A 25455-nucleotide genomic window follows, 5' to 3' on the forward strand; every position below is an offset into this window, starting at 1 on the left:
AGATCCTGAGAGGAGAATGGAGGAGAAGGGATTGTGGCATGGCCATCCCCCCTGGGGGGTGATTTCTCACTTTCTATCTCTCTGTCCGTCTGGCGAGCGCACTTGCCCTATAGCAAACAAAAAAAATCTCCAAAAACAAAAACAAAAAAAAGATTTCCAGTTTCAATAATCTATTGATTTAATACCTACAGATGGTTGTTTAATATGCCCAAAACCACTCATGCTCTTATCCCTGAAACCAGTTCCAACAGTCTTCCATCTCTTAGGAAACAGTGATTCTGTCCTTTCACTTTCCTGGGTCAAAAACTTTGGAATCACTTTGACTACTCTGTTATACTCCATGTTCAATCAGTCAGGACATTTTGTTGGCTGTACCTTCAAAATACATCCAGTATCTAATCAATCCTCTTCTCTGTTACATTATCTCCCTCCTGGATGATCCAATTTCCTCTACACCAGTCTCTTTGCTTCTGTAGCCCAGACTATTCTTAACACAGGAGCCAGAATGATCCTTTTGAAACATCTGATCATTGCCACCCTTCCACTCAAAACCTTTCAGTGTCTTCCTCTCCTCCTCTGCATGAAAGCCAAAAGCCTTAAAATGGGCCAGGAAGTCTTTCACAATCTGCTTCTAACCCTGCCTCCATGACCTCATGTTCTATCTACTACTGTCCCTTTTGCCTTTTGCTCCCTCACACTGTGACCACACTCCTCCTTATGGTTCCTCCATCACATCAAGCAATTCCCACGCTAAGACCTTGATACCTTTGGTTATCCTGTCAAAACTCTTCTCCCAAATATCTACCTCCTTCAGCTATTGCACAAAATAAAATAGAACCTTACTAGTGAGACTTTACCGGGCCATAAAATGTGAACCATTCTAGGGGACCAGCAGTTAGCGTAATGGCTATGTCGCTGGTGAGCGCACATGCCCCATAACAACAACAACAAAAAAACTCTCTAAAAAAAAATGTGAACCACTCTAAACACACTCATTCTCTAATGTCTTTCCTCCTTTATTTTTCCCAGAGTCTGCATTACCATGTGCCATGATTTTGCTTTTATTTGTTTAAACATTTTGTCTCCCACAGTCCCCTCTACTCCATTCCCCTTAAAAATGTAAGCTCTATGAGGGTTTAGAGTTTTGACTTTTTTATTCACTACTGTGTCTCTGGTAGTATAGCCTATGCATCCCCAAGAGAAGGAATTCGTATTTCTCTTCTCATAGCTTAAACTTACAGGTCCTGGTTGAAGTGGGACAGTAGTTTATCTCTGTGGGGGCACTGGCCAAAGTATCCCCTGCTATATAAAGATGTTTTCTAGCATAGGGCAAAAAGAGGTTGTTTGGATGTATGGGTTAAAAAAAAAAAACTTACTTGGGACTAGCAGATGGCAAAGTGGTTACATCACTGGACTCCCATGTAGTTGACCATGGTTCAAGTACGGGACCTAGGGGCTTAAAACTCATGCCAGGTGTTGTCTTTGTGTGTGTGCCCAAAATGCCGAGAGAATGGAGGAGAAGGGATTGTATTGTGGCCATCCTCCCTTGGGGCTGGGGGGATTTCTCGCTTTCGGTCTCTCTGGTGAGTGAATGCACCCTATAGCAAAAATCTCTCTAAAGAGAAAAAAAAATCTTACTCTTTTTAAGTATAAAGCGTGTGTGTGTGTGTGTGTGTGTCTTCAGCTCATAAAATGACATATAGTATATCGGCAATATGTTTTCATGAGTCAAAAGGACAATTAAAGGAAGAAAATGTCTAAAAATGCTCAAGAAGGTGATGATTTTAAAAAAGTGTTGAGAAACATTGACCTAACTCTAGACTAATGTCTAACTAACATAGAATAGAAGCTCAAAAACAAGAATTTATTGTAATTTATGGAATGAATTAGTTAACACTTACTGAATGGTTACAATATACTAGAAACTGTTCACATACTTGTAAGGATATAATGAAATAATGCATGCAAAGAGTTTAGTACATTATTTGACCAAAAAAAAAAAACCAAAAAAAACACAAACTAGTATTTTTATTTAATGGAGGCTGGAATAGGACACCAGCTACAGCCATCATGAGGTTAAACATAGGACTATAGGATTAAAACACATGACACTCTAACAAGTTGCTTGTTAAATAAACAAGAAGTTAAACTAACCATAACGAGACAATCTCTGCCAGAGATAAAATATGATGATTTATATAAATCAAAATAATCTCTAGTAAAGGAAATTTCACATTTACCTCTAAAAATCACTTTTCATTGTTAATTGTTGAAAAGAGATGTTTGCTTTCTACTTTTATCCAAATATTACGCACTATTTATTTTCCCAAGACAATGAAAAGGTGTCTACAGTCAGGAATTTCTTTCTTTTGGGAGAGGCTTTTGCTATAGGGCACATGCACTCACCAGAAAGACAGAGAGAGGACAGAGGGACAGAAAGTGAGAAATCACTCCCCCAGGGGGGATGACCACACCGCAATCCCTTCTCCTCCTTTCTCCTCTCGGGATCTTGGGCACGCACACACAGGTGCCTGGTGTGAGTTTAAGCCACTGGGTCCGGGGAACCAGCAGTTAGTGTAATGGCTATATCGCTGGACTCCCACGTAGTCGACCACGGTTCATATCCCGGACCCGGTGGCTTAAAACTCACGCCGGGCGTGTGTGCGTGCGTGCTCAAGATCCCAAGAGGAGAATGGAGGAGAAGGGATTGCGACGTGGCTATCCTCCCTGGGGGGTGATTTCTCGCTTTCTGTCTCTATGTCTCTCTCTCTTTCTGGCGAGTGCGCGCGCCCTATAGCAAAAACCTCTCCAAAAAAAAAAAAAAAAAAAGACACTGCGTCCCGGACTCAAATTGGGAGTCCAGCAACATAGCCATTACACTAACTGCTGGTCCCTACAGTTTGGAATTGAACAGGAGACTGTTACATGTAATCATACTAAAAACACCTTTGCAGTACACAGCAGAAGATCCTTTGGCAAATTCCAACATAGTGATAGACTACTCTCCCACTTCAACCAGAACGTGTAAGAAGTTTAAGCTATGAAAAGAGAAAGTAATACTAGGCCTCACAAATCATGTAAAGTCACTTAGCCCTTCAGAACTACAATTTCCTATTGTAAAGTGGGGGTAAAAATGTCTGCTCTACCTAATAGGTAGTTAGAAGGGCCAAGTTAAAATGATGTGATAATGCTGTCTAAGTTGTAATATTCTTCTTTTTTTTTTTTTTTTACATACCCACATGCCACAGCCAAAAAATGGAGAAAATGAAGTTGCTACTGAAATGCTTGAGAGTTAAGTTTCAAGCAAAGAACAAATACGTATGAGGCTAAGAAACAAAAGACATCTTCTCAGGAAGACTTTCTACATTAATGCCATTCTGCTCTGATATATGCACACGTACACACACACACACTTCGGCAGAGTTATTTTTAATTCCTAGCTTTCTCCAACAGGTTCTTCGCTAATGTTTCCAAACAAGTTTGTTTTCTAGCTTGGTAAAATATACAAGATCAATAAATGCTTGTTTATCAAGAAAACTTTCTAACTAAAAAATCAGAACACTTTTAGAGATTACCATTTATAACATACTCATTATATTAAAAATGAAAACAATAAAATAGTGGGCCAGATCTAGTCATACTAAAATAAGAGGGAGAACTGAATCATAGGGGAAAAAATGTTAAATAAATAAATATCTGAGAAGATAAAAATAAAGGACTTGTGGAAAAGTCACATGATGTCAGAAAAAAATCGCACCATGTTGTTTTGACAGAGGCCTAATCACAAAGAATTTGGGCACACAAATGAAGAGATGTTATATAAAGACATGATTCATCATCCAAATACACTTCGTCTAACGATCTTTAATTTCATAATTATTGACATTTCACAGAGAGATTTCAAACAGTCAAATTAGAAGAACTGTGACGCTATTATTCAAATTGTATTAGAGCCAGTACTCAGTAGTATCTGCTTTAATCACTAAATGCCATCTCTCACTCCTGTCAAAACAGAGATTCCCCTCATTGCATGCTTAATTGAGAAACAGCTATGTTTCTCAACTAAGCAATCACTCTTTATTTGCCATACCACATTTACTTGATGGATTTAATAAGGGTTCATTTCCTGTGTTCTATTAAGCCTCTTGTCAGGATGAGAGTGGTCTCCAAATAGAACAGGAAGTGTTGGGGAAGGGTCTTGTCAAAGACGCTACTCAAAGTCCATAAGGAAGACCAGAGGGGAGGAATTTCTATAGAAGATAATCTGGAAGTTAAAATCTAAGATTCTGTGATTTGGAACACAGACACAAAATTCTAGGATCACAGATGAAGTAAAGAGTTACAATTCTAAATGTCTACTGGAATATATCTATGGAAATATCTATTAAACTTCCTTTCACTATTTTCAATAGCCCCTCATCTCTTGATAGGCAAATGTCAACTCTCCCCTCCCCACACAAACGTGCACATACACAAACTATTGTCCCATTTAGAAATGTGATTCAAAGACTCGTCCTTCAACATCATTTCTTAATTATACCACATAAACTTGCCCCATAGAAAGGCCTCTCTCACAGCTGCAGCATCGTAAAAATTTGTTCCACATTACCAATTAGTACAGATACTTTTTCTGCCCCAGCCCTTAACCATAGTTGTCAGGAAATCAAATTAAATTATAATCATGATTCCCTTCTGTTCCTAAAGGCCTCTAATGGAGATACAGAAAAACCACTGACAAAGTTCAAATATCTAAGCCATAATAAAGAAAAATCTCATGCCCTGGATAACTCAAGTAATTGATAAGAGTTAGAATAATGGAAAATTAAGTGTACTTTGTAACAAAAACAATCATAATATCTCAAGCTTGGACAAAATAGAATTCCTACCCTCAAGAGCATTAGTATTTTTAATAACTTTGCCACAACAAAAAACAAAAATAGAAACAAAATGCACAACCTAGAAATTAATTTTGTTTTAAAGAGAGTATTTTCTCAAGAAGAATAAAACTGATTAGAGGATGGCTAGCACTCTGGAATACTCCTTCCTGTTAAGTGTACCAATTTTATTATAAATACTTATATTTATTCATATTTTAGATCCCTTTTCCAAGAGATTCAAAAACCACTTAGAATAAAACTGCAATCATATTCTAATGTACTAAATTCCGTCTCATTATCAACCTTTAGGAAGCACAGTTAAGGATTATATGAACACGCAAACAATTTATATCTGCAAGTGCATTTAAGCAAATTTGTAAGGCCTTACTCATAAGTGGCAAGTTATTTTCACTAAGATTCTCCTCTCTTTGATCCACTCTTTTTTTTTATTATTAACTTCAATTTCTTTTATACATTCAATCACGTTACTTAGCTTGCAAAGTGAAAATTCCTACATGTGTACATTTCTTTCTATCTTAAATTACATTATTCTCGATTCCTAAATGAAAAGAATAAAGTCAATATTATTTAAATATTACCTTCTGGTTCCATGCACACACACACACACACACACAAAAAGCACAAATAAACACACATGTACACATACCTATGAAAGAACGGAACTTACATTTCGAGAAAGAGAGGCCTACTTTAATACAGCACTAGTCATCCTCTGTTTTCTAACAGCGGGGCCACTATCTCAGTCACAGTGACACCATTTTCTTTCCACCACAAAATCAAAACAGAAATCCCATCATCTGACTCTTAGTCAGTCCCCCACATTTACTGGTCTGTTGTTATTAACATAGAATATTATTCTCTTTTGCTACACTACTTCTAAGAGCAATGATTGGTTCTTGTCATCTCAAAAGTTCTATTTCCAAGTGTATCATGTAGGTGCACAGTCATACAAACTAATTATTGGTAGAGGGAATTACTCTCTATAGGCTTTTTTTTTTTTTTTTGTGGAGGCATTTTTGCTATAGGGTGTGTGCACTTGCCAGAAAGACAGACAGAAAGCAAGAAATCACCCCCTGGGGGGGATGGTCACGCCACAATCCCTTCTCCACTCTCTACTCAGGATGTTGGGCATTCACGTTCGGCATAAGTTTAAGTCACTGGGTCCGGGACTCAAACCATGGTTAACCACATGGGAATCCAGCAACACAGTCATTATGCCAACTGCTGGTCCCCATCTATAAGTGTCTTAAAATATTGGGTCTTCAGCAATTCCCAATGGTACCAATAAATAAAAGAAAGCATTCTACACTTTTGTGTTTTTGCTATAGTTAGGATTTGTTTCCCTCTTTTTTAGTTGCACACTTTCCTGAGGATTAATCAGGATAGAAACTTGCAAATTAAGGACGACTTGGTGACAAGGTGGTTGGAGTAACTGGATCCCACATGGCCTACCCGGACCGGATGACTTAAAAAACACACCAGGCATGTGTGCGCAAATGTCCAAAATCCTGAGAAAAGGATGAAAGAGAAAGAACTGCATCATGATCATCCCCTTAGAGGGTGCTTTCTTCTTCTGTCTGTCTCTGTCTGTCTCTCTCTTCCCTTATGCCTGTCTCTCTCTGGTGAGCTCACATGACCCTTAGCAAACTTTAAGAAATACAAACAAAAAGAACTTGCAAACAGAAAATTATATCTAAACTGTTGACAACAGAAACCAGCCCAGGCTTGAGAGATAGCCAGAAGGGAAGAATGCAACCCCATTCCTGGACGGAATGCCACAGGGGCTGCATGGTCAACTGGATAGAGCTCCAAGCATGAGCTCTGTCTCAAGATGTCGATAGCATTCCACAAGCCAAAATGTTGTCTAAATACTAAGTTAATGATACCATCAACTTTGTACCAGGAATATAACCTACAAAGAAAGAATGTCATGTATACTGTACATTATTCTTTATAGCTAAACTCACCCACTGCTTATCTGATTTAATTTGGAATAAATGGTCTCTGCTCTGGTGCAGTTTTGCTTCCGCTCCAAGAGAGCTTTAGCCCCCTGCTTTAACCTTTTCCTCGTCTCTTTTCTCAATCCTTCATGATACCCTATCTTTAAGCCCTAAATTTCTGACACTAAACAAATTAAATTTGGTACCTACTCTGGAAGTATTATTTAATGCAACATCCCTGGACTTAAAAATATCCCTGCTGATATTGTAAAGGCAAAAAAATTTGTCTCCAGAGAGTAGGCATTCACTTATTACCTCCAAATAATCTCAGATCTCAAAGCACTACCTCAGTTTCTTTAGAAGGGTAGAGTTAAAATCTCAGCCTTAGCCATCTTTTCTTACTCTCCCCACTCTTCTCTTTCACTTGAGGAATATAAATTTCCTAAATTGTCTTTTTTTTTCTTAAAAATGTACTGAGAACACAGTACACTGATAGTGAAACATCTTGAAAATAAGATTCACTATCTTCAAGAGACTTACAGTCTAATGGAACTGCCAGTGTGTGAGTATCTCCTCAGAGTTAAGTGTGGGAATGAAGGGATATGAAGGACGCAATGGGAACACATAAGAGAACACAGAAGTCAAGTGCTTAGTGGTTGAAAATATGAGCGTCACAGTCACAAAGGCTGATTTCATTTAGCAAATAAAAATTCAGGCAAGTCACTTTAAGTGCATTTTGATATATAAAATAAAATGAAACTATGACTAAAAAAACTGACAAAAACATGATCTATTAAAAAGTACTTAGTGTTAAATACTTAACTAGTAGAAAGCATTCAACAATTAGCATTGTACAAAGATTAGTGTACTTTCTTTAGAAAACAGGATGAAATCAGATATAAGATTTTCCTTGTAAGAAAGATTCCATTAATTAAATAAAAAATGAAGCAAAACACTTGGCCCTAGAAGTATTCTTCACTTAAATCCGTACATTTATAAAGTATCTTCATATGTGCTAAAAAAATTGAATATGGAAAAACTTTTAAATATATATGTGCACACACCTACATACATCCTACATAACCTCCAATATATTCAGACAGAAGACTGCCCAAAGCTTCAATCAGAAAACCAATTTTACCACCAGCATTTTTAATATAACCATTAGGAAAGTATTGACCTTTTCCAACTATTGGTTTGTTAGATTTTTAGTGGAATTATTCTACTCTCAGTCACACCAACACATGAAGGTCCTTCACAAGAATAAACAGAAAATAAAATCCAAGCATTAACAGATGCCATACTTAAATTTCTCTTGCTTTTCGTAATATTTCAAAATTCAATAAAGACATTTCTTATAACATAAAAATGTCTGAAAATTAAGAGAAACAGACAAACATACCAGAATTTTATACTTTTGATTCAAAACCACCTGGAAACTTGGAAACAAGTAACCTATCTTGAAAATCTCCTAGTAAACAAATACTTCCAGAGGATTTCAGAGATGTTGTGTGTCTCTTATTTCCAGTCATTACAGACCATAGTCATTACAATAAAATCTAAACCACTTACTTGCCTTATTTAAACTGCTCCACTCTTAATGCCAATTCAATTTTTCTTCAGTGTTCCGCAGAAAGAAAAGATTCTTTTTAGAAAGTATTTTCTTATAAATAATGTCCTGAGCACACACACAGGATGTTTGCCCAAGAACATTTAAGAATGCTTTCTATATTCTGATTGTGAACAAGCTTCTCTAGAAATGCAAATTCTGCTCTCTATACTTAACACAATGGGCTACAGTGTCATAAGCACTGTTCGTGCTCTATTAGTCATTCCATCGAAAATTTGGTTTAAAAGAAGTAATAAAAGGCCTGCAGTGTGTATGAACTATTTGGGACACAAAAGACACATTGTCCGAATTCTTTCAGGACCCCCCCAAATGGAAAAACAATCCGCAAACAAATTAATTGACAGTGTTTAATTATTAAAATGCAAAGCTAGAATACTGCATTTATATTTTTACCTTAGCTAACCTATAAGAGATGACATAAATGATGTTATCATCATAATATCTAATTGACAGAAATGAAACACATTTTGTATTCTACAGGAAAACAAAGGGGATTTGAGCTCTGGGATAGTCTTCAAACTGCATATGCCGGCACTTGATTTGGAAACCCAAGATTTTAAGGTACATGTGACCCTACATACACTTGGGTTTTTATCATTTTATATCCTGGCCTATGGAATTATATTTCCCAAACTAAGAATACAGATATACAACTTGATAATGCAATAGCATGTCTGAACAACTGATTTCTACAGAAAATCCCTTAACACTTTTTTTTCCTTCTTTCCAGAGTACTGCTTCTTCAAAGATCTTATCTGGGAATTTAAAAAATAAATCAAAGTATGCTGGACAAAATAAGTGTGTCCATGAAAGGTGGAAGTGAGGACTGGAGAGCAGGAGGAACTCAGCACCATTTCCAACAATCCTTTCACAGTGCTTCTCAGAATCCCCACCAAAAATCTGATTCAAAATCAGATGATAGCTGAAATTAAAATTTACAGAATTCGTAAGTAGTCAAGAGGGAAAAATCCTTTACATATTAGCTTAGTCAGAACTGTGATACTAACCTGCCAGTTGGTCATATTAGAGCTCAAAGCATAATAATCTGAAACAAACACTTATACCTTAAATTGAAGTAAAAGAGCAGACTCATTAATAAAGGAAAAACTGATCTATTGGATAAACGCTTGCTCAACAAACAGTTTTACCTAGACAAGCATAGAAAGCACATGGTAATCTATCTAGATAAATGACCTCTGCTGTCGTTGGTTTGGAAAATGGTTTCTTCCACGTTTCATATTCTAGAAGGTTGGCCCCAGTGCAATGGTTTCAGGAAGTGGTGAGACCTTTTAGAGATGGGGCCTAACGGGAGAGCGCAAAAACATTTTACCCATTACCATACCTTTGTAAATCCCAAGTGCTCTCATACATGTTATCTTCTGTCTAGCAACTATGGGGTGAGATTGCCAAGTACTGAATCCTACCATCTTGTGTGACCTTTGTGAAGTTACTTAACCTTTCTGTTCCTCAGTTTCTACATACATAAAATGGGGGATCATGATCATTCTTATACCTCAGAAGACTGCTATGGAGATTAAATGAGTTAAGATATGAAAAATAATTAAGACAGTGTCTCACATACTCACTTCATAAGCATTGGGTATTATTTTTCCTATTGTCATCATTATCAATAATTATTTGTGGGTTTCACAACCACCCTGTAAAGGTAAGATAGTAGGTTATCATTTTACTCTTTTTATAAATAAGGAGATCAAAGTTCAGAAAAATCCTATCATTCAGAATCATAGTAAAAAAGCAATATCAGAACTGAAGAACCCAGAACTAAGAAAGGATCAAGACTTTTTATTACACTATGCATACCACGTAGCACATTTCTGGAGAGTATATAGTTCATTATACTTCAAGACCACAATCACTTTTTTTTTTCCCCTAGAGGACATGTGTGCTTGCTTGAAAAAGGCTGGCGGGGGAGAAGGGGAGTAATGTGACTGACCCCTGGGAGGATGGTCATGTCACTTCATACCTGGCATATCCTTCAAGCCACTGGGATGGGGACTTGAACCATAGAGTCGGCCAGATAGGATCCAGTCACCTTAACTACTATGTCACTGGCTGGTCCATCACTAGTCTCTAAAAAAAAAAAAAAAAAAAAAAAAAAAATTAGGGGTCAGCAGGTGACGAAGTGGTTAAGGTGCTGGACTCCCATGTGGTTGATGGTTCGAGTTCCAGACCTGAAGAATTGAAACTCACGCTAAGCATGTGTGTGTGCATGCCCAAAATCCCAAGAGGAAATAAAAGAGAAGGAATTGCGGCATGGTCACCCCCCTGAGGGGTGATTTCTTTCTTTCTGTCTGTCTCTCTGGCAAGGTCACACACCATATAGCAAAAGACAAACAAATGAACAAACAAAAAACTCTAAAAAAAAAAAAAACATTTAAACACTATAATTTAAACCTATAATTTTAGGCAGAACACATTGGTAGCCATACAGAGAATGAATCTTTTATCTCAGATATCTGCATTTCTTTTAAGTATTTTTAAAGTAGAAATGAGTCAGATTAATAAAGAGAAACATGCACTAAGTAGGCTGGGAGGACAAGGTGAACCTGTCATCAATTTTCCCAATATTCAGAATTGAAGTTAAATGGCAAAATGAATACCCCACTGCACTTTATTACTTCCATGTCATGACTTACGTTTGACAACAGAAACAGCATGACATTTAGAGTCAAAATTCAAGTTCCAGTTCCATCTCTTATAAGCAGAGAAACTGGAAAACCATGTCACTTCTCTGGGCTTCAGTTACTATCTGCCAAATAGGACCTATCTCCCAGGATTCTGATGAGAAAGAACAGAGATCATGTGTAAAATAGTATTTTAACTGGTATAAAAATTATATCAAAATGCATTAATTTTACTATTAGCTTCTTTACACTGAAGAATAATCGTGAATATTAATTTGTTTATTCCTTAACCATTGCCTCCTACAGAAAACTGCTGACAGAAGTCTTCTGATATAGATATATCACCCGAAGTTTTTTTTTTTTTTCTTTTTTTTGCGGACAGGTTTTTGCTATAGGGTGTGTGCGCTCGCCAGACAGAAAGAGAGAGACAGAGAGACAGAAAGCGAGAAATCGCCCCCTTGGGGGACACTGTAATCCCTTCTCCTCCATTCTCCTCTTGGGATCTTGGGCACGCACGCACCTACACCCGGCGTGAGTTTAAGCCACCGGGTCCAGGACTCGAACCACGGTCGACTACATGGGAGTCCAGTGACATAGCCATTATGTCAACGGCTGGTCCCTCACCCCAAGTATTCTAGATAATTACTGAAGGTGGCCTATGAATGACTCACTGTGAAGGAGAAATGTAGGCAACCTGCATAATTTCTACTAGCATCAGACACTCAGAAGAGTCGATAGAATCTGAACACAAGAAATAAAGGAACAGACTAAGTGATAATTGTATATTGTTTTCCTTTCTTGATTTTAAATTGAACAATAGTAAACATTTTTAATGAAATCAGAAGGAAGCTCAATGGGCATAATAATTAATACATGTTATGTATCTGACACTTTATACTTTTCAAAGCATTTCACATACATAATCATAGGAATATAATAAATGTCATTCTGTTTGTTCACGTATGTGTAAAACTTCTACTCCTGGGCAAATCCCCTTACTGTAGTATCCCAAAGTAAATAGTGAGGGAGGGAAGACTACATAAAAAAGTACCTTTCAGAGCCATTATAATTTTGATTCTATAGGTACAAAAAGAGTAAAAAAATTCTTTTTTTTTTTTAGGTTTTAGCCATTTGAGCTTTTGCCAAAGGGCGAGTGTGTCTGCCAGAGCGAGATACTGAGAGGCAGCGAAAGGGAAAGAAAGAACTCACCCCCAGGGAGATGGCCACACTGCAGTACCTTCATTCTCCATTCTCTTCCTGGGATTTTGGACTCACACACACAAGCATCCAGCATGATTCAGACTGGGTCTGGAACTAGAGCCACAGTCCGACCATGTGGGAATCCAGTGCCTTAACCACCATGCCAACGCCTGGCCCTCAAAAACAAATTTCTTTTTAATGGACAGAAAACATATGATTGCAAAATATAATTAGAAATAAGCTATCTGGAAAAAAAACTTAAGAATTATTTTTAACTTTATTTATTCATTTACTTATTTTAATTTAACCAGAGGAGGAAAGAATGAGGGAAAAAGAGTGAGAAAGCAAGCTGCAGGTTTGGGACTCAAATCATGATCAGCCAAGTGGGAGTCCAGCACCCTTAACCACCATGCCACCTGCCAGCTCCCCCACCCACATTTTTTTGAAATAATCATATAATTGAGGCCAGCTGGTGACATGGTAGTTAAGGTACTGGATTCCCACGTGGCAGACCATGGCATGAGTCACCAACCCAGCAACTTGAAAATCATGCAGGGCATGGTGTGTGCAAGCCCTAAATCCTGAGAGGAGAAGGAGGAGAAGGGATTGTGATATGGCCATCTCTCCTGGGGAGGGAGGTGATATCTCACTTGCCCCCCACCTCCAGCAAGTATATGTGCTCTATACAAAAAAAAACTAAAAACAAACAAGCAAAAAAGAATTAAAATTTGTCCTAAAATATCTAGAAAAACTGGGTAATGATATTTTGTGGTTAAACTTACGAGTAATTTAAGAATTACAGAGTATTTCAAAAACAGTAGGTTAACTATTGGGTCGTCGGGAAAGTCATGCATTTTTGCATAAAAAACACATAAAAATACATCAATACTTTCCCAATGACCTAATACATTTTATTATGTAAGGGTACAATTCAAAAAAACTGTCAACATGCCAAACATAACACTGTTTAAAATATATACAGTACTGAAATTAATTCAGACACTTATATTTCAAAAAATGTTATTCCCTCAGAGATACTGAGAATATCAACTATAACAATACAGTATTTCTAATGTGAAATTTCAAGTTAAGCTCTCTGGCATGGCACATAAAGCATTCGATTTTATACAAAGCAAATAAAACCACTCCTATTAGTGTATTTCACAGACTCCAGAAGAAAAAACAAACTTTATAAAGCACCTTCTATTTATCTGCAAAGTACTATGAACTCTGTGCCTACTACATCATTGGAAAAAAACCGGAGCCGCCTTTTCCGAAACATAAAACTTAAAGTCTACATAGAAACAATGCATAAATATAAAGTTTTCATTTTTTTGTCTACCAAGACTCTATCAGGGTTTTTTAATACTCAGTAATTTTAAAATCGTAATCATTCACGTACCTGATTAAACATGAAAAAACATTATGTGTTTCTTATATACATAATCATATGTGCTCTTAGTTATTTTTAAGAATAGTGATGGATTATGATCTTATAATTGGGAGAAGGAAAGGGCTGTATAGAGGGACAACACAGAGAAGCTGTCTGACCCCACAAAAATCATGTGATTCAGTGAAGTCTAGAACTAGGAGCCAAGAGATCATCCCTGGCAATAGATAGCGCTGTGGCCTTGGGGGGAACACCACCAACTTTTCCTGGTCTTTGAACACTTACTGTGCCTTTGGGTAAATTATTGAACTTTTCTAGGTCTGTTTTCATGAAAACTTATGGAGCTGGACTAAAATCCAAAAAGCATCGGGATCAATGGCTCTCAAACTTTTAAGTGCAGACTCTAGGGCTCATTCTCAGTAATTCAGAATGTCTGAGCTAGAATCCAGAAAGCTAAACATTTGCCAAGCATAGCAAGTAATTAAAATATATAGATAAGGGGCCAGCAGGTGGCATGGTGGTTAAGGTGCTGGACTCCAACGTGGCCAACCACTGTTCTGATCTAGGCCCAGACAGCTTGAAAATCACATCGGCACACGTGCCTGTGCCCAAAATCCCAAGAGGAGAATCGAGAAGGGACTGCAGTGTGGCCATTCCCCTAAGGAGTAATCTTCTCACCTTCCCTCTCACTTTCTCTCTCTCCATCTCTCTCCAGCAAGCGTACGTGCCCTAAGGAAAATCTAGGGCAAAAAAAACAAAACAGGCGATACTCAACCACACATCAGAAACTGTAATCTGGTGATCTCTGATGCCCCTAACAGTATAAAAAGATGATATGATTCAGCTCGACACCAAGGATCTCCAATAGAGTGCAGGATACAGTAGATGCTAAACAAATATTTTCAGAGGGAAAGAAAGAATGGAAGGAAAGAAAAGAGCAGATACAGCACAAAGGTAAAAAGAGAAAGGAAAAGAGGCTAGCTAAGTGGCCTTATTTTTAACTAAGACACACACCAAAAGGTAGTAAAATGAAAGTTGATTAAAATATACAACATACATCAGCAGTCCCTAAATAAATGCATTATAATTTAAAATACAATATGAACATCCATCATCCCTTCTCAAGTCAAACTGCAAAATACTAAAGAAGGAAAATAAAATAAAACAGAACCACCCAGTACATGGATGCCAAAAGAATTCTAACAAAAATTACTAGATGACTAAAACTTAGTGAGTGACTATTTTCCCCGGGTAGAAGAGAACACAGAATTTAAAGAACTGCAATGTGGAATTGGGACTGAACTTTCAGGGTACTGGTTATCCATTTGCACAAATTTTATTTGAAATGATACATGGATTCCAGAAATAATGTTGACAATATTAACTTTTTTTATTAAGAATTATTTATTTAACTTTATTTGTTTATTTTAATTTGATCAGAGAGGGACATAGAAAGTGAGAGAGAGAAAATAAAAAGTGAGAAAGCAAACTGCCGGGTCCGAAAATTGAACCACGGTTGGCCATGTGGGAGTCCAGCTCCCCTAACCACCAGACCACCTGCCGGCCCCAGCAATATTAACTCTTGTCTTCCATCTTATCTGCATTTTCCCATTCACTTACATTATAATTTTTGAGTTGTTTTATCTTCAGTTCTGATGATCTTCAAATGTCAATGGTTCTTAACACATTAACTGTAAACAAACACAAAGGAACTTAAGGGAATTTAGGTATTTTAAGAATCCTAAAGTCTTCTAAATTATGGGGTAAAGCCTGAAAGGGGGTGGGACAGGGAAGAGGCTTGAATATTACGTTTACTTGCTTCAAAATGTATCCAATGTTCGAAATATGAAACTGTTCTTTTGAGTGGAAAGGATTTTATCCTCAGTCTAGCCACAGTGGCACAGGCAGTGTGGCATAGCTGTCCAGTACTGGGCCATGTGGAAGGATAAGGCTGGGACCCAGGACCAAACTAGAACCACATGGCACAGTGAAGCATGCCTGGAATCCAGGCTCACCGGGAGGCTGGGGTGGGAGGACAGAATTAATGGAGACCACACCTAAAATCTCTGTTAAAGAGATAATAATAATAATAAGAAGAAGATAGTATCTTAACAATCAGACAAAAAAAAAAAAAAAAGTTGTCCTATTTCAGTCCAAGAAAACAGACAAAAAATAATTCAAGGCCAGAGAAAATTATCTCCAAATATGGATGGTTTTAATTCACTGTATGTTTTCATCACCACCCAATTGGCCTGCCCTGGGACAGCTTTCTAACCACACACTTTGCTCTGGATCTGGGGCACCACCAGATCTTCAGGGACAATTACTTCTTTTAGAGGAGATGAATCATTTATTTAATTTTATTTTTTATTATTGAAGGCAGGCTGCTAGGTTCAGGACTCAAACTGCAGCTGGCCACATGGGAGTCCAGTGCCTCAACCACCATGCCACCTGCTGGCCCCAGCAATCACTTCTCTGCAACCCACACACCTGAGGTCAAATGTCAAACAGTTTTTTTAAATAATTATTTTATTTAATTTATTATCATCATTATTATTTGTTTAATTTGACCAGAGAGAGAAAAAGGGAAAGTAGGAAAGTAAGCCTCCAGGTCCAGGACTTGAACAGTGATCAGTCAAGTGGGAGTTGTGGCTCTACCAGCATGCCACCTGCTGGCCACCAAACTGCTCTTTCTAATCTTCTATTTTCTTACCTGCAAATAGAAATACTAGTACTGTCTACTTTATATATCAACAGCTATGAAAAAATGTGTAAGATGATCTAGCACTATGCCCAACACAAGAAAGCACACAATAAATTTTTTGTTTTGGAGAGGTTTTTGCTATAGGGCATGTGCACTCACCAGAAAGATAGAGACAGAGAGACAGAAAGCAAGAAATTACCCCCCAGGTAGATGGCCATGCCTTAATCCCTTCTCCTCCATTCTCCTCTTGGAATCTTGGGTACGCATGCACAGGCTCCTGGCATGAGGTTAAGCCACTGGGTCCAGGACTCGAACCACGGTCAACTACATGGGAGTTCAACAACATAGCCATTACGCCATCTTCTGGTCCCCACACAATGAATGTTCAGTGCTATTCTTAGATTAATTATTGTTGATAGCTTATTAATATTAATGCTATCAATTATTACAACTATCTATCACTTGTAAAGCAAAGCTTATCTTAAGTGTTTCCATCTTTAGGTACTGCTTTTGGTTATAATAGAAGAATGTTGCCTAATATGAACAGCAGAGGACATCTAAACCATAAAAAAATTTATTTTTTACCTTGACTATTTTTGACTCGATGAATGAAAATTACAGCTTGTAATCACCAGCCCATTATCAGCCAGTGACTTTTCCTTATGCTAATGTACAACCCGGCAAAGCCCTTTTTGAGCAACTGCTCATTTACTGTTAGCAGTCAGGACTGTTGCCTAATATCAACAGCAGAGGACATCTAAACCATAAAAAAATTTATTTTTTACCTTGACTATTTTTGACTCGATGAATGAAAATTACAGCTTGTAATCACCAGCCCATTATCAGCCAGTGACTTTTCCTTATGCTAATGTACAACCCGGCAAAGCCCTTTTTGAGCAACTGCTCATTTACTGTTAGCAGTCAGGACAATTCTGCTGAGAAGGAAGATGGACGGACGTATTTGTGACTGATGCCTGCTGAGCCCTCTGAGCCTAATGAATAAGTGTTTTATCACTCCATAGACGACCTACTCTCCCTTAGTCACTCCTAAATGATTAAATGGCTAATGTTTAAAGTTACATGATTAAAATATTAATATTTACGTCAGGTGACACATGAACGTTGGACAATGATTCCTCAAAGGTTCCAATAAAATGATTATCTCCAGAATGTAAAAGCAAACAAAATATTGGCAAAAGCATTCATAAAATAATATGCTTAAAATAGGCAGCTTTGTTGCTCTTACGGAGACCAAACCCTTAGAAAAGAAATGAAAGTTTCTAAATAGAACCTGACGCAATATTCCGGGAAGAGATAAAGCATGTGGATACATGACTTAGAAATAAGAGGCCAAAATGAAAAGGAGTAAAGAGAAGAGGCAATCACTCTCATCACCACCACTTCACCTTACAACTCCTTGAGCTCTTCGAATTAAGTAAAACAGGAAAGAACACCACTGATCATTCTCCATTTGATTGTTATTCGCCTGTCACTTACTGGTCTAGTCATTATTAAATGTATCACTCTCCAACATCAAACTCAAAAGTTCAGACTGCTCTAACATAGTTTCTTTTTTGGTCTCTACTATATGTCAGCTCTCTCAGTATATTTTCTATTTTTGTCATCTCATTTGCAAATTTGTTTGTGTCTTTGGTATAAGCAAAGTAGTACAGACTCTATCTGGAAAATGTTATTTTTAAATGATTCATTTGTAAGCCAGGGCAGAAAGTACTGACTGTCTCCAGTATACATTCTTTCCTACTCCTTAGTGACAAAAACTTCATTTTTTAAAAAAAAGAACTATTTAATTTTATTATCATTTATTTTTTGAAGAGGTTTTTGCTACAGGTTGCGTGCACTCGCCAGACAAAGAGAGACAGAGAGACAGTGAGAAATTACCCCCACCAGGGGGGATGGCCACGCTGCAATCCCTTCTCCTCCATTCTCCTCTCGGGATCTTGGGCACGCACGCATACACGCCCGGCGTGAGTTTTAAGCCACCGGGTCCAGGACACGAACCTCGGTTGACTACATGGGAGTCCAGTGACATAGCCATTACGCTAACTGCTGGTCTCATTATCATTATTTTTTAATTTGCTATAGAGCATGCACACTCACCAGAGAGATTGAGAAAGTGAGAAAGCAAGCCACCAGGGCCGGGACTCAAACCGTGATCAGCCATTTGGGAGTCCAGCAGCTTAACTATCACACTATCTGCTGACCCCATCGATTTCTTTCTTTCTTTTTTTCTTTCTTTCTTTTTTAAACTATCAGAAGACATGTGTATGTACCAGAAAAAGAGAGGGAGCTGGGAGGGTGGGACCCTGAATGGGGCATGATCATGTCACAATTCCTTCTCCTCCATTTCTCCATCCTGTTGGGATTTGGGGCATACACAGACATGTACCTGATGTTTCTTTCAAGCTGCTGAGGTGAGAATTCAGCATGTGGGAGCCAGCTCCCCTGACCACTAGGCTACCAGGCTGGCCATAAACCTTCCATTTTTAATTTAGTACAAAGCCTTCCAGAAGAGACTACATTTCCTAGCCTCCCTTGTGGCCTAGAAATGGCCATGGAACTATGTTCTAGCCCAGAGGTCTCCAAACTTTTAGGCGCCAGGGATCAGTTTCCTGTAAGACAATTTTTCCAGGGAAGTGGGCAGGACAGGGGCGGAGGTGGGGGGAATGATTCAAGCACATTACACTGTACACTTTATTTCTAATATTATTGTATTGTAATATATAATAAAATAATTACACAACTAGCCATAGTGCAGAAACAGTAAGAGCCCTGAGCTGTTTTTTCTGCAATCAGAAGCTTCCATCCTCCTATGAGAATCTAACGCACTGGTGATCTGACAGGAGGTGGCGCTCAGGTGGTAATGCGAGCAGTGGGAAGTGGCTATACATACAGGTGGCGTTTTGCTCACTTGCCCACTGCTCACCTCCTGCTATGCCAAGGTGGCGTTTTGCTCACTTGCCCACTGCTCACCTCCTGCTATGCGGCCCTAGCCTGCTTGATGTACACTATGGAACTACATGTGACTTCCAAAAAAGTATCCTTTTAAGAGAAAGCATACCCTTCTTCCTTTCCTCCTGAAGATGCAATGGCTAGAGCTCCAATAGCAATTTTAACTCATGGAGTTGGAATGTAGGGCATAAGAATCTGGGTCTTTGACCTTTCAGATTTACCTTATCAGATCTGTATTGATGATCCCTGGGCTTTAACATGGGGGTGCATACCTTCTGGTTTAGGTCACCATTACTTTAGACTTTCTGTTATATGCTGCTAAACCTAAATGCTTACTGAAAAAAATAAAAAGAATTTCCCAAGTATCAGTATTCATACTTTTTGATATACACAGAATAAAACATATTTTGTGTTAATTTATATTTAGAAGACAATCTCTGCCCTTATTTAACCTAGACAAAAAAGTACTTAAAAAGTCTAAGAGTTATTCACATCAAGTAAGAGTCTTTGAAAGAATAAAAACCCATGTCTGACTACTGCCATGTACTTGAGTAAGGAAAGCCATGAAGCCTGCTTGTTAATGACCGTTAGCGATAACAATATTGGTACATATACAGAAACAAACTAGGAAGGATAAGCACAGTTATTTCTGAGTAAAATGTTACAGCAAAGAGAACGAAAGTTACTATTTTCAGTAAGAGAGCATCTTCCATAATTCCTTTTATTCCAATAACCTTGTACCAATCTTACTTTTTTTTTTTTTAAAGAATTCCATTTTTAATCTAGCTTCCTGTGGAAAGGAGGCTTATCAAATAACTCCCTACTCTTGACTATCACCTCTCTAATAAATAGTTTAATACTACTCACTGATTTAACTAAATCGTACAGTAGACACAAAAACAGCAAGTGCTTTACAAATTCGAAACCATTTTCTTTAAAAAGGGAAAATATTCCACACTAAAATCTGGACAATTTCCACTACTCAAATCCTGAATCACATGCAATCTTTGGCCCTGGTGATTTCTGAATACAATAGCTTAAGCTGGCAGCTTTCCAAAATAAACTTACTGCTTTCTGGACATCTGTGTCCAGGTTATTTCCTTTCCTTGGGCAGAATACAGGCCTTACTGGTTCAGGAGATGGCCTCCTGAAATTATAACTGTTTTTAATCCGTGTTAGCACTACTATATTTCACTAAGGATCTATTTGAAAGAAAAAAACCCTAAAATGTACACTTGATTTATATTACTCATGGCTAGGAAAGAAAGGACCTCAGAAAATTTCCTAAAAATCAGACGTAATAAATTGACGAGATAACTTTTACCTTCTACTGCATTAGGTACCATTTGTACAAAAATGTTCTCAAGCAATAGGCCTACATACCTCTAACACCTTATCTTAGCTTCATCCAATATTGATGGAGTTACTAGGCACCAGTTAGCAGAAGCACCAGGACAGAGGTTCTCAAACATAAGCAGGAATCAGGATCACCTGGAGGGCGTGCTAAAGCAGACCGTCAGACCGGACCCTGTTTTTTCTTCAGTTAGGTCTGAGGTGGGGTCTGAGAATGCATTTTAAAATTCCCAAGGGATGATGATGCCGCTGGTCTGGGCACCTCACTTTGGGAATTACAGATCTACACTAACAGGAAACTAATAGGATAAAGAGCTACACAGGCCCCAATCTCAGCTTCAGTAATAACTGGCACAACCTCTGGTTAAGTAATTCACCTCCTTAAATGCCCTTCCTTGGGCCTGCCCTATAGCCCGCTGGTTAAGCACTGTGCACTGGTAGCCAGATCCCACATGGCCAATCACATTTCAAACTGTGGCCCTCAACAGCTTGAAAAATGCACCAGGCAAAATTGCATGTGTGTCCCAAATCCGGAAGGGGTAGAGAAATGAAAGATAAAGAGCTACGGCAAGACCAAACAGCACTGGGAGTGCTTTCTTTCTCATTCCTTCTCTCTGCATCTCTCTCTCGCTAGCACACACATCTTCTGACAATTTTTTAAAAATGAGTCTTCCTGAAAAAATGTAGACAATAGTCACTATTACTTCACAGTAATATTAGGTCTTATTAGAGAACATTAAAGTTCTTTTAGGGTCCCGGAATAATAAAGTACAAAAATAAGTAATGCTTAGCCTAATGATATGTTCAATGTCTGAACCAAGATGCTCATCATAACGCCAAGGCTGTTGGCATTAGCTTGAACCTGTTAGCATGACTTTGTTTTGCTACTGTACTTTCTACCACTAATCTTGGCCAGCTGCCTCAGAAGACAAGCCAAGAGTCATAATGAGAATGGGTAAGAATGTGTGATTCTATATAAATCCATCACCACTACTGGAAAAACAACCCAAAAGCATATTTCCTAACAGCATATTGCCTTTTAATGACCTTGAGGCTGAAATTAAAGATAGGACCTTGCAACAAAATATTTTTACAAATCTTGGAAACCCATCTGCCTCTTCAGGTCCTAAGTGTAATAAAAATCCATGGAAACAGACATCCACAATTAGCTTGTTTCAAAAGATAATTTCAAGGAAGACATGCAATGTAAAAATGCAATTAGTTGGGGACTACTTCATTGAAGTAATTATGTGTACCTTCCCCCTGATTTATGTAAATTACTTATAAATATGGTATGCTCATAAAAGTTAATGAGTTTATGAACTAGACATTAACTGATAAAACCAAAATGACCTGGGCCAAACAAGTGGTGACCAGAATAACTAGACCATGAGGATACATGACAGATGAAGGAAATACCCATTAAATAAAATGAATAACCAGGTAAATTAGAGAAAGGGCCAAAGTAATCAAGAGTAGCAGATGGAAAAACAGGTGAAGGACACATAATCCCAAGATACATTTGTTCCTCCATTCTGTGGTGGATACATCCCAAGACTTCCAGTGGATGCCTGAAACCGCCAACACTACAGACCTTACGAATACTAGGTTTTCCCTCTATATATGTGCCTAAGATAAAGTTTAATTTTATGTTAGGCACAGTAAAAGATTAACAGCTAATTACAAAATAAAACAATTATAACTACACTATAATTAAAGTTATGGGAACATGGTCTCTGAGTCTCTCAAATACCTTATTGTACTTACTTTTTTTTTTTTTTTTTAAAACCAGTTGACCACGGGTAACTGAAACCATGGTAAGTGAACTCACAGATAACCGTGAACCACTGAACATAGACCTCCGAATCCACAAATTTAACCAACTTCAGGTAGAAAACATTAAAAAACAAAAACAAACAAAGAAAGCAAACCTCCAGAAAGTTCCAAACAACGAATTTTCAATCTGCCCTACACCAAGTACTACCTGGAATCTACAGGATGGAGTGATGTGTGAGCACTGTACTTGTGTATTATAAGTGATCTCAAGATGACTTAAAGCTTAAAGGAAAATGTACATAGTTTACATGTAAATACTATGCCATTTCATTTAACAGATTTGAGCAACCTCAAATTTTCAATTAGCAATAATCGCGCCTCGGATAAACCTCATTGGCTACGAAACTGCAACTGTGCAAAGCTAGCAACCTCAAATTTTGATACCCTCAGGGCGCCCAATCCTCAGGAGTCCCAAAACCAATCTCGCTTGGGAAAAGGCAGGCAAGAGGGATGACTGTGTATTAACAACCTGAGTTACAAATTTGACTAAAGGTTTTGCTAAGCTTCAGTTACACTGTTTCTATTTTCTAACAAATAAGAAACTTACATTTTTTTGTATAAATAATTTTCTTTGTAGCTGAATTCGGCAGAAATGTGTTATTCTACTGTGTAAAAGTCATTCTGTGACAAATAGAATATTAACTATTATGTTGCAGAAGCTGTCAAAAACAACCTTGCAAGGCAATTTTTAAACTAAATCTTTGTATAAACACAGAAAACATAAAAACAAACTACAATTTAAGGACATTCTTGCAAAAGGCTAATATAATACAAACATTCGTACTTTGCATCGTCATAGACCAACAGAAGCAAAAATTTAACAATTTAGCTATTTCATACCTTGATAAAAAGACTAGCACAAATAGATTGGATTAGTGAAACAAAAGGTATATCAAGGTAACTTCTATACAGTAGATATTCAATAAGTGCTATTTTTCTACCTTTCAGAGTTAATAACGTCAGGCGTTTTCCTGTGGGAAAGAGGGAGTCATATTTTTGTCTGCGAGGATGAGACTTAACTACCTTAGTCAAAATTGTTTCAAGGAGTTCTTAATTTTTTCACTCATTTGTCAGTAACATAAATTTTAATTAAGAAATTAAAACACATGTATGAACTTTAAAGTTGCTGGGCTTTCTTTTCTTTAGTATCACTTAAAAAATCCAAAACAAGGGTTATTTGCAATGGACTATCTTAGCTAATTGATAAGAATGCATTTGTCTTATTAAGTGTTGTCCTTCAGATTTTAAAATGATAGAATTTTAGTGCTCCAACGTATCCACAGATTTTCTAGATCAACACTCTTTTATTTTACAAGATGAGAAAATCACAGACCAGAGAGGCTAAATGACACAGGAAAATACTAGCTGAGTCTCCTGGCCTGAGTCTCCTGGCTTCTACTACTGCCTTCTTTCCAAAATACTCTGCTGCCTCCTGTAGTTCTAAATCCTCTGCCTCTGCTTTATTTTCTTCATATTCTATTTTGAACCTTAGTCACCACCTATACCTTTCCCATAAAATTATAGTGTTTGCCAACCTGTTTTCTAAATAAAGGATTTCACTGCTGAGCATGTAAATCCTTAGCTTTCTAAACTTCACAACGATCTAGACTCAAAAATATTTAAATGTGTACAACATAATGAACTGTAAAGAAAATTTCTCTCCTAGATAATTCAACCTATACATTTGAAAACCCATTTCTTGATAACCTTTGCCATGCAGGGCCTACATTAAAGGCTGAGGATAAGAAAATGATTACGATGGAAGAGCTTAAAGCCTAACAGAGAAGACAATTAAATCAACCATTTTCTCCTGCTTAGGAGAAAAGGAATAAGGAGGGGGCAAGGAACTGAGTGAGTACAGGAAGAGCATCTGACTCAGGATGATGGGATCAGTCCATGGATCTCCAATGAGCCACTGAACGCCAACAAGGGAAAAAAAAATGGCAGCACTACCCATACTTAGGCAGAGTCCAAGATGAATTTTAAAAGTGACTTTAATCTATTCAACGGAGAAAACAAAATTTTTGTGTTTTCACACTGCAGTTGAATATCTAGTAACTATCTCATAACAAGACAGTTTTCAGTGCGAAAGACCCTAATTTCAGTATGGCTGTATAACAAATACCGATCTTTCATGACTTCACGAAACTTTAAAAGCATTATTGGAAAATAAAAAGACTGCATCCAAAATACGTCTACTTAATATTTACACCCACTCTCTGCAAAGCTACACAAAGTCCTCAATACTCCAGGATAAAATCCCATCTATTACAAGAGACATGACCACCTGGAGAACCAGTAGCCACGAAGGACGATGAACTACCGCTCATCTTGCTTTCTGAAACCCATCCCTGGGAATAAAGACCACCCACACTCCTTCATATTGGCTTTCAAGCTGCAAGATATAGAAAGGAAGAACACAGGGGACATTTCAGTGGCCACATTTAAGCAAAACAGGGAGGCGGAGAGCAAATCAGAGCAGGGAAAAGCCTGAAAGAGATAAGGAAGTGAACTGATGGGAAACAAGAGGAAAGAAAGGGTTGGGCAAGAATCCAAAACGCAGACACAGAACTGATGGAAGAAGGCAGACTGCAGGAGGGTCCTGAAAAGAGTAGCAAAGAAAGACAGGCAGGAGATGAGAAAAAAAGGACTGGGGGAAGGGCGGGCCAAGAGATAATTGAGAGAAAACGAGAGACCCGAGAAAGTCATCCACTGGGGCTACCCCGACGGGCGAGAAAGGGAGGTCGGAATTCGAAAAAGCAAAGGGGCCGATAAAGCAGCAGCGAGTTTTAACCTCTTTTGCTTCAGCCTCCACGCCCCAAAGAGGGAGAAAGAAGTGGTTCCCAGTCCCCGGGGAGGAACTCGGGCGCAGCCTCGGGGAGCCGAATC

The 25455-nt window shown here is 38.0% G+C and overlaps 1 protein-coding gene and 1 non-coding gene across 4 annotated transcripts in view; both read right to left on the reverse strand.

Annotated features, from left to right (window-relative positions):
- The window catches only part of MTMR2 (myotubularin related protein 2), a 98664-nt gene extending 73227 nt beyond the window's left edge, over positions 1 to 25437 (reverse strand). For 2 of the 3 annotated variants that reach the window (XM_006162585.3, XM_006162586.3), the window contains exon 1: positions 15324 to 15394. The gene's annotated coding sequence lies outside the window, so the exon portion shown is untranslated. Of the gene's footprint in view, positions 1 to 15323; positions 15395 to 25360 lie in introns of those variants that run through there. The other variant, XM_006162587.3, reaches the window with a different exon arrangement.
- LOC114004790 (U4 spliceosomal RNA) lies at positions 22789 to 22929 on the reverse strand. The gene has a single exon (XR_003546863.1). It is a non-coding gene; the product is annotated as a U4 spliceosomal RNA (small nuclear RNA).
- Positions 25438 to 25455: the final 18 nt, after the last annotated feature.

This window comes from Tupaia chinensis, unplaced genomic scaffold (genome assembly GCF_000334495.1).
Source record: "Tupaia chinensis unplaced genomic scaffold, TupChi_1.0 Scaffold140218_1, whole genome shotgun sequence".
Lineage (NCBI taxonomy): Eukaryota > Metazoa > Chordata > Mammalia > Scandentia > Tupaiidae > Tupaia > Tupaia belangeri.